Here is an 8,428-nt window from a genome sequence, read left to right on the forward strand (position 1 = left end):
TTAGAAGGGAAAAAAGTAGCTCTAACTGCTGTGCTTATCTCTTTCGGCGTTCCTGTTCTAGATCTTGGTCCACAATTCTTTACCAACTTAGTAGCTCTCTAATATCTTTGAACAAATTTTTTAAAAAAATTTTGTTGTTGTTTAATTTTTCTAGTTATTTTAAATATGAAAATACTTCTGAAACAACCTAGGCCACCAATGCTGGAAGCAAAATTCCATTAAAAGGGAAGAATGAAGTATGAGCTTTTGTTTTACGAAAGATCACACTGTACCAAATTTGCTGATGTTTTTTCTCTGAAGCCACATAATTATTGATAGTATGCTCCCTAGCAGATTGTTTTTCAAAATAAGCATTCTTGATCTATTCTTTTAAGGTAAAGGTGAAGTTCTTTTTGAAAAGGTGAACCACTTTTCAAAATAAATTTGTGCTATGGAAAGAGAATTTTGAAAAAGAGCATTTGTAAATCATTTCCATCATTTTAAGATTTTGTTGTTGCCTATGACAATAGTTAGCACTTACAAAATCTCTCATCTGGGAAATTATTAAAAATTAGAAATCATAATTTTCTAACTTATTTAAATTTTTGTAGCCAAAAAAATTTTATTGAGTCTTAAAGCCATTTGTTAAAAATACAAAAATGCAACATCTTCTAATTGTTTGCCCAACTGTAGAAGAAATGGAAATTTACTAACTAAATTCTCTCTCCCCTCCTCCCAATAACCCATTGCATAATTGGTAGATGGGATTTAAAAAATAAAAACTGTAGTTTAATAAACATAGCCAATGATGAACTTTTTTTATTTTGATTTACATATCTTTGTGAATTTTTTCTAACTATAATAGCCATTAACATCATAAAATAACAATTATAGCAGCCATAATATCTAGTATAAAAACAAGCAAATCGAGGACCAGAAACTTGAAGCATATTCGGTAACTTGCTCATATTAGTAATTTCTTAATGACATAAAATATGATTTTGTAATATTTTAATGTTATTTAGAAATGTGAAAAATATTTTAGTTTTTCTTTTTTAGGTGTTAGACTACACACAATAAGTATTATAGTATACATGTAATTTATAAATAAACTTGCATATATTATGAGTAATGCTTAAAAATATTAGCTGCTGGGTATGTAATCAAAAAAATTTGGATGCTACTTCTCTAGGGAATATATATGAGGCAGCATATACTAAAAAAAAAATCAGTGTTTACATTTAAAAGACAAAACAAAGTCAAATTGTTAAAAAAAAACAAAACAAAAAACAGCTGGGTTAGCATTCCCTTGAACTGCAGAGCCAGGTGGAAGCTGGACTTTCTGCTTCGAATTACTTTTCTTCTTTGTTTGCAGACAGGCACCAAGGTTTCCACAAAGCTCTCCTGAGGCCAGCGACACTTCCAGCTGTCCTGTGGTAGTTAGGAGCAAAAGTTTTGACTCCTGGTAAAGTTGTGTGAACTCAGGGAAGTTACAGAAATTTTACCCACCTCAGTTTTCTCATCTGCAGGAGGGGCTGATAATAGTATTTTACTTATTTATTTTTTCCAGCTGACATCTGAGCACCCCTTCTGTTTACGGTTGTGGTCCCCCTGGCCATTCTGGGAATCTCTATGAAAGCCAAAGGGTCTGGGCGTTCCCTGCCCCCTGGCGGACAGAACACAAGTGGCTGTGTTGGAGCTGAATGCCCAGTGTTGATAAGGCCAGTGAAGGACCCAGCCAGAGCATCACTGTTGTATTACCTTCCTGGTACTAGTTCTTTGCCCTTCTTGTCAATTCTGTGAGCCAATCAATCATCTTCAGATAAAACCCTTTTCTACCTAAGTTAGCTAGAGTAACTTCTGATGCTTGCATCCAAGGACCTTGAGAGATACACTGTGATTTAGTTGTAGTTGTCATTTATTATATTCTCTGTATGATAATTTAAAATACATACAGTTCAAATACTTTTTTGGTGTACAGTGTTATGGATTTTAATACCTGTATGGATTCAGGCACAACCACAGTCAGGAGGCAGAACACTTGCATACCTGGTAAAAATCCCTCCTGCTGTGTCTGTGTGGTCGTGAGTCCTGTACACTCACCCATGTGTGCACCAACCAGTGACCAGTCTGCGGCCTGGGTAGTGGTCTATCCTTTGTTTAGTTCTCAAAGTAGGCCAATTAGTGTCAGATCCACACGTGTATGACTACAGGGGTAAACACAGTAATTCACAAACAACTTTATGGGGCCACTTTCCTGAGCTTGTTCCTCTCTGCAATGTATGACAGTCTGGAAAAGGCAAAACTATGGAGACAGTAAAAAGATCAGTGCTTGTCAGAGGTTGTGGGGAAGAAGAGATGAATAGGCAGAGCACGGAGGATTTTTTTTTCAAGACTTCATTTTTTAAGAGCAGTTTTCTGTTCATAGCAAAATTGAAAGTAGAGACAGCCTATATACCCCATTCCCCTACACATGCATAGTCCATAGAATTCAGAGGATTTTTAGGGAAGTGAAAATACTCTGTGTGCTACTATAATACTGGGCATATGTCATTATACATTTGTCCAAACTCACCGAATGTACAATACCAAGAATGCACCCTACTGTAAACTATGGACTTTGGGTGATGATGTGTCAAAGTCGGTTCATAAATTCGAACAAATGTACCACTCTGTTGGGGGATATTGGTAATGAGGGAAGCTATATATATGTGTGGGGAAAGGATAATGAGATAGCTCTGTACCTTCCTCTCAGTTTTACTGTGAACCTAAAACTGCTGTAAAAAATTAAGTATTTAAAAATGAAGTTTGCAGATCCGTGTTCTAGATGTGACTGATCATTTGGGCAAATAATTTTTTCTGTCTGGGTATGTCAGTTTTCGCATTTACATAAAAAGAAAGAGCTGAATTAGGTGACCTGTAAGATTCCATCTATACCTTACGTGCTATAACTCTGCCACTATTGTTAAAGGCCAACTCACCTATGACCTGACAGCAACCAACTGCTTTATTTTATTTTATTAATTAATTCATTTATTTATTTATTTTAACATGCTTCCCAGGAAGGTACCAACTGGTTGATTTTTTAAACATTTACTTATGGAAAATTTTAAACACATACTAAAGTAGAGAGAATAGTATAACACACCCATATGTGCTCATCACCCAACTTCAAAAACGTGAACTCGTGGCCAATTTTGTGTCATCCATACCCTCCTAGTTCCCCAGCACTATGACCTACCACCACCCTACTAGATTTTTGAAAAGCAGATCCCAGACATCATTATTTCATCCATAAATATAGTACATATCTCTAAGAGATAAGTGTGCTTTTTAAAAATGACAATACTATTTAAAACATTTTTTATTGAGATAAAACTTATGTAACATAAAATTCACCATTTTAATCATTTTAAAATACACAATTCAATAGTTTTTAGTATATTCAGAATGTTGTCCTTCACCACTGGTGACTTTGTCCTTCACCATGGTGAGCATGGAAAATAGAAAATTCTAGTACATTCCTATCACCCCTCCAAAGAAATCCAGTCCCTTAACCACTAGCACTTCCAATTCACTCCTCCCCCTCATCCTCACAACCACTGGTCTACTTTCTGTCTCCATAGATTTGCCTATTCTGAACATTTCATGTAAATGGAATCATACAATACGTGGCTTCTTTCACTTAGCATGATGCTTTTAAGATTCACTGATGTAGCAGGTATCAGTACTTCATTCCATCTTATGAGTGAATAATATTCCATTGTATGGATGTAACACATTTTGTTTATCCATTCATCAGTTGATGGACATTTGGGTTGTTTCCTCTACTTTTTGGCTATTACAATTAATGCTGTTGTGAGGATTTATGTATAACTTCTTGTGAAGGCATATGTTTTCATTTCTCTTAGGTATATACCTAGGATTAGAATGACTGGATCATATGATAATTCTACATTTGACTTTTTGAGGAATTGCTGAACTGTTTTCCAAAGTGGCTGTACCATTTTACATTCCCACCAACAATGTGAGTGGTTCTGATTTCTCCACATCCTTGCTAACATGTTATTTGTTTGTCTTTTTGGTTATAACCGTTCCACTGGGTATGAAATGATATTGTGGTTTCAATTTGCATTTCCCTAATGACTAATGCTGTTGAGCATATTTTCATATTTTATTCGTCATTTATATCAGTGGTCCCCAACCTTTTGGGCACCAGGGACAGGTTTCATGGAAGATAATTTTTCCATGGACAGAGGGACAGGGTGGGGTGCAGTTTTGGGACGATTAAAGTGCATTACATTTATTGTGCAGTCAAACCTCTCTGCTAATGACAATCTGTATTCACAGCCGCTCCCCAGGGCTAGCATCACCATCTCAGCTCCACCTCAGATCATCAGGCATTAGATTCTCATAAGGAGCGTGCAACCTAGACCCCTCGCATGCGCAGTTTATGGTAGCATTAACGCTCTTTTGACAATTTAATGCCACTGCTGATCTGAGAGGAGGCAGAGCTTATGAGGTGATGTGAGCGATGGGGAGGGGAGCAGCTGTAAATACAGATGAAGCTTTGCTCCCTTGCCCACCACTCACCTCCTGCTGTGTGGCCCGGTTCCTAGCAGGCCATGGACTGGTACTGGTCCGTGGCCTGGGGATTGGAGATCACAGATTTATATTGATACTTTTGAAGAAATGTCTATTCAAGTCCTTTGTCCATTTTTAAACTGGATTATTTGTCTTTTTGTTGCATTTAAAAGTTTTTAAAAATATATTTTGGATACTCAACCCTGTCAGATATATGATTTGAAAATATTTTCTCCCATTCTGTGGCTTTTCTTTTTGCTTTTATGATGATGTTCTTTGATGCACAAAAGTTTTAAATGTTGATGAAGTCCAATTTATTTTTTTTCTTCTGTTGCTTGTGTTTTTGGTGTCATATATAAGAAACTATTGCCTAAATCCAAGGTCCCAATACTATTATTATATATATTAATATCATCAAATTTTTACTCCATGTTCAAATTTCTTTTTTTTTTTTTCATGTTCAAATTTCTTGATAGTCTTATAAATGCCTTCTTATAATCGGTTCTTATATTTTGGTTTGATTGATTGATTAAGGAATCAAAACAAGAATCACAAATTTCATCTGGTGATAAGTCTTTTAAGTATTTTTTAAACCAAACAATCCCTCCTCTCACTGTCGTTTTTCCTTGACGTTCATTTGTCTGTATAATTTCCCATATTCTGGATTTTGCTTACAGCATCCCCAAGATAGCATTCAGCATGTTTCTTCATTTCCTGGGTTTCCCAGTGGATGAATAGTTAAAGCTAGAAGCTCAATCAGATTCAGATTCTGTATTTTGGCAAGGTAATTTCATAGGTGGTGCCACATAATTCCTACTGCTTCATATTAGGAGGCATACACTGTCTGGCTGTCTCTTGTTGTGTGATGTTAAGATTGATCAGTGAGTTCAGATGTCAGCTTGACCCATCCATTATACAGTCCCTCATCTTCTTTTAATGGATGGTTTTAGCAAATCATTGGTGATTATTGCCTAGATTCATTCATTTATTAGGGGTTGCAAAATGCAGCTGATTAATTTGCTCTGTGGTATTGTCTACTGAATACTGAAACTTCCAAATGAACTGTTTCCAATAATGCCAAACTGCTGATACTTCTCTGTGTTCCTCCTCCTCCTCCTCATACTCTGCTTTTAAGCTCTTTACATTTTTTGAGCTAAGGTGTAGCTCCGATCACGTGGTTCACATTCTGTAGAAGTATCTTGCCCTTGCTTCAGAGCATGGTTTCAGTAGCCCCAGGGAGTAAAGGTCCTGGCCATTATTTACATAGGCAGTCCTTGGCATATTTATAAAATCTCTGTAGATGGTCTTTTAAGTCTCTGTTTTCTCTCCTTCTTCAGACTCCTCAGTTTCCACACCTTTGCCCTCTCCCCTCAACACACGTATCTTTTCTCTTTCAAAGACTTTTGTAGAATCAAAATGAAATAGCTGAAGCTTTATGTTAAAGTGTAAGGCCACTTACTCTTTTGCCTCCCTGAGTTTGCATTTTAAAGAAGAAACTTAAAAGCATTTACTTAACCTAAAGAAATGAATCCCTAGTGAAAGAATGCCAAGATCCAACGCTAAAGACTTTTTTTTTGGAGCCAGAATTTCTCCTGAAAACGATCACTAATCACAGATCCTTTTTACCTTGAAAACACAGTATCAATTGCAGACGTGTCTGTTCTTGGTTGGGAACCTTGCAGCTCTCTGCTGTCCTTTTTCAAAAGCCTCCAGGTTTCTTCCATGCATTGGGAGCCATGGTGTCAAATGGCTAAATGATAGGGAGAGGATGGTTGATTCCGACCATGGCATCTCAACACCCAGGGTTAAGTTATAGATACCAGAGAATTATTTAGATTTCTTTGCCACTCCCTTACAAAGACAACTGATAATAAAGCTTGTTGGTTAGGATTACCTTTGGCTGTAAGCAACAAAGAAACTTAAAATAAAATAACGGTGGTTTAAGCAGGAAGGATGTTTATTCCTCTCATGTTCCAGAAATCCAGAGTTTGTCAATGCAGGACAATCTGGGCACTGCAGAGTGCCGGAGACCTGGGTTCCTTCCATCTTGTTGCTTCACCACATGTGGCTTCCATTCTCAAGGATCCCGTGGCCCAAACTGATGACTAGAATGTCACTCATTACTTCTGAATTCCAACCCACAAGAAGGAGGAAGGGGACAGCTAAGAGTACGCCCCCTCTTTTTAAGGATATGTTCATAAGCTGCACATACCGCTTCCTCCGTCCATTGGCGGAATTGGCCACATGATCACACCTAGCTGTAAGGGAAAATATGAAATATTTTTATTCCAAGCAGCTGTAGGGGCAGTTAAAAATCATGGGTTTTATTACTATGGAAGGAGAAGAAAATGGATCAGAGGGTAACTAATATAAATATCAGATACAAATAAACATTATAATACCAAATAAGGAGCAATGTGGTATTTAGTGCCCCCTCCCCAAATTAAAAACAGGGTACTCTTAGTTTACTCACTAACTCTAAACTATTATTAATTATAACTATTATGACTTTACTTCCTAGCATTATATCAAATAGATGTTTCCTGCTCCTCCAAAAAAAAAAAAAAAAAACAAAAACCCACAACCCTAACTCTTTCTGGTGCCTTTTTGATGTAATTTGAAAGCCCACACTTGATAAAAACCAAATTATTGTGGCCGGTTGTCTCTATTTCAGTGACTTCCCTTTTCAGGAGTAAAAAAACTTCTAAAATAGTTTCATGTGTATTATATTTTTAAGTTTGGAGTAAGTGAGTGTTCATTGAAGCCATTTAGGACTTGGGTTTATCGGCTTGGGTTTTTGAATTGGTCATGTGGGAGAGGAATTCCTTGAAATCTTTTATTTATTTTCTGCTTTATATAAAGCACATCATGTTCCCAGGCTGAAATGTTGTAAAAGAAGTCTCCGCTTCCAAAACAACATATTGTCCAAAGTGGTTGCCCTAACTCATTCCTCTGGGTGATGGCGGCTGACTCATGCTGTGCTGGCCAGACTCGCACCTTCCACAAACAGTTTGAATTCTGTGGACATTAGGAAAAGCTTCCTGTTTGGTCAGGCAGTAGCTAAGAATCAAAAGAAGGTTGTGGTTTATCCCCCTGCATATGGTATTCAAGATGGGATGTCACTGTGGGAGAGTTTAGTTTACGACAGAGAATGATCCTCTGACCAGTCATCCCTTGAATGACTCCAATGGCAAATATCCACGTTGTCATTTTTCACCAAAAGCTTTCCCCTGATCAACTTTCAATTCCCTCTGCTTCATACCTCAAGTTTCCAAACAGGTAACTGCAAGGTGAGCATAACAACTTGTGTGCTCGGCCTCCAGCATCTGATCTATCATTAAAACTTCCTCCCACATTTTCTCTAAGCGGCTCCCTTCCTCTCCAACAGTCTCTAGATCCCTTCACATACTCTCACATGTTTTCCCACTAAATTCTCTCCACTTTTTATCTCTATCTTTTTTGTTATTGTTGTCATCATTGTTAAATTTGATTCCCTGCCCACCTTCTGATGCTAAGAACAATGGCTCTTGTTTTGCATTTGCTTTGTTCCGGAATGATCCGGGGGTCTACAGCTACACAGTCTCTCCCCTCCATTTCTGCAAGGGCTGTCTAAATTCTTGCCTCATTCAAAATGTCATGGATGAAGGTCAAAAGTCCAAGTCAAAGGGAATCAAGGGGTTGATTACCATTCTTTGCCATAACTCTAGAGAATAGCCATATTTAAAGGATAATGCACATAAAATAAAAATACAACCCTCCCCCAAATTCTTTGATTCAGGGGAATTTTTCCGGTCCTTTTTTCTCCCCTACCATTTTGCAGGGTTATGTTAGAGGAGAAAGTAGGAGTATCAAGTCAGCTTCTGAA

The sequence above is a fragment of the Propithecus coquereli genome, unplaced genomic scaffold (assembly GCF_000956105.1).
Source record: "Propithecus coquereli isolate 6110/MARCELLA unplaced genomic scaffold, Pcoq_1.0 Scaffold3, whole genome shotgun sequence".
Classification (NCBI taxonomy): Eukaryota; Metazoa; Chordata; class Mammalia; order Primates; family Indriidae; genus Propithecus; species Propithecus coquereli.